The sequence below is a fragment of the Vicia villosa genome, linkage group LG4 (genome assembly GCF_029867415.1).
Source record: "Vicia villosa cultivar HV-30 ecotype Madison, WI linkage group LG4, Vvil1.0, whole genome shotgun sequence".
In the NCBI taxonomy this organism is placed as follows: Eukaryota; Viridiplantae; Streptophyta; class Magnoliopsida; order Fabales; family Fabaceae; genus Vicia; species Vicia villosa.
Window position 1 is genome coordinate 98,587,077 of NC_081183.1, and position 2,724 is coordinate 98,589,800.

Consider the following 2,724-nt stretch of genomic DNA (forward strand, 5'->3'; position numbering starts at 1 on the left):
GCCATGATACTCACTACTATGGACGGAGAAGACTTTCCACAGCCTGTGAACGCTGACATAGTCAAAAAATACTACGCATAAATACGACCCGCTAGGTCGACGTACCTAGACAAAAGTAAGGGCATCCCGACAAACCAAAAGGGTTTGGGCAAAAATTAGGGATATATACAAAATATGTACACCCGTCAAGTTGAAAACCCGAGAGGGCGACTTGGGCAAAAAAGGGTATCCTGCTAGATTGAAAACCTGAAAAGGCGGTCTAGGCAAAAGTTAAGGATTAAGCGTACGACTATTGGCTCGTTCACGTCACTCATCAGTCAGATATATCTACAACGTCAAGTTCAAAAGGCTCGGATCAATCCAATCATCTTTCTCCAATAAGCAAGGGATGAGACGCTCGAGGACATAATAGCAATAGCAAAGTTGAAACTCAATAGGATTGTTTACACATAGCTACTTTTCTTATTACTCTGTACTTTTTCCAAAAAAAACACACAATATGTTTTTATTTTTGCCTATTCATGGCTTTCTTAATACAAGTTACTTTCTCTTTTCCGAGTTTCCATTTGTTTCTTTTCGAATACGCAAATGTCCAATGATAATATCGAATGAACATATGCATATGAACATGATTATCATCTATCTTTTTCTTTTTGCAAAAGTATCTATTAGTTCATTAGGTAGAAAAGGCGAAGAGACAATGTCCAAGGTAGTCCACAAAGCCAGATCATATCCCCACAGAGCAGTCATTAAAGAAGATATCTTCAAATCCTCTCAAATAAAAGACATAGCTCCCCAACACAGAGTTACATCTTCAACACTTTGCTCTTCTCCAAACATGGTTTATTAATATCTCTCATCCTCAGTCAGGGTACATCGAGTTACTAATCATCCCCAAGCAGAAATCATAAATCCCCAGCCCAGCATTTCCAAGAAGAGATCAAAGCATCAAGCTCTCAATGACATAGAGATTTATCTCCTCAATCAAACGATTCTAGTCACACAAAATCATAAACACGCATCATAAAAAATACTCATACATCACATACACATTCCTCATTTATTTTGAGAATCACATAGCTCATGCATCATGGCATTACATAAAAAAAAACTAACAATGTTTGACAGGTACGTTACAAAGATTCGAATCTTATTCAAAGCAAACGCCTGACGCATGGCATTCCAGACATCCACGGATGCAATTTGAATTAGTCTAACGCATGACTCATTCCTTCAACCTGACGCACGGTTTTCCAGACATCTAAGGATGCAATTAAGAGTAGTCTAACATACGATCTATTCTTCGACCTGACGCACGGTCTTCCAGACATCTACGGATGCAAATGGGGTAGTCTAACGTACGGCTTATCCATCAACCTAACGCACGGCTTTCCAGACATCTGAGGATGCAATCAAGATTAGTCTAACGTACAACTTATCATCAACCTAACGCACGGTCTTCCAGACATCTGAGGATGCAATCAAGATTAGTCTAGCGTACGACTTATCAACAACCTAACGCACGGTCTTCCAGACATCTGAGGATGCAATCAAGATTAGTCTAGCGTACGACTAATCTTCAGCCTAACGCACGGTTTTCCAGACATCTGCGGATGCAAACATTCTAGCATACGACACATTCTAACTCTCAATCTCATCAAGTCAGATGGCATCTTTAAGCCCATCTCAGGCAAAAGTCCCTATTTCAGCTAGGGCAAATTTCTTGGTATTCTAGTGTTCAATCATCTTCCTCCTTCAAATACCGACTGACATACAAATCACTCTACATCTTCAAGTTTAAGATAATTGAACAGGGGCAGCTGTCATACCCCAAAATTTGCCCACATTATTCCTTCCATTTAAATTCAAATCAAAATACAAAGCTCATAGATACATTCTCCTATACAAAGGCTCTAAACTAGGGTTTGATCTATTCAAAGGGAAATCACTGAGTCAATGGCTTCAAAACATCTCATATGGCTCAATATATCCCACATTACCTCCATGACAAGTATCAAGTCTCAAATCAAGGAATTGGTCACTCAAAAGTTCAGAAAGTCCACAGTCGACTGGTTGACTTAAAAAGTCAATTGTGGTTAAAACAAAGTCAAAACTCCTGATTTTTTGTCAAGATCCTCATATTGAAGTATCATTCACCATTTGATCAAGATTTGATCATGGTTCATTAAGGAAAGACCAAAAATCAACAAATCAAAAAGTTTATAAATTAGGGTTTTGTACAGGAAAAGTCAACTGAACTTTGACCAGCCATAACTCTCACATGGAACATCAGAAATTTTCCATCCAAAGCTCATTTTGAAGGAAATTTGATTCTCTACAATTTTGTCTCTCACATGCCAAGTATAGAAATGCTTCATTTAAGAGATATGTACCAAAACATTATAGGTCCTTTTCAAAGGTCAACAAAAAGACATTTTTTTCAAAGGGTCATAAAATGAGAATAGGAAATGATTTTGATATGGGACCAAAGACACTGGTTAGAGGACTCTCTAAGGTTTCTAGAATGTCTTAGAACACCTCCATACCCCAAAAATTGAGAGAGATAGGCCTTATCAAAGTCAGGTTATTTTGGAAGGAAAATGTGAAGAAAATTGAAAATTTTTGCAAAAGGGCCCAAAATGTTTTCATTCAAACTAGATCCATAAGTCATCTAAAGCCTCAAACCCAACTCCCACGAAATTTTGGCATTTATTTGATTTTATA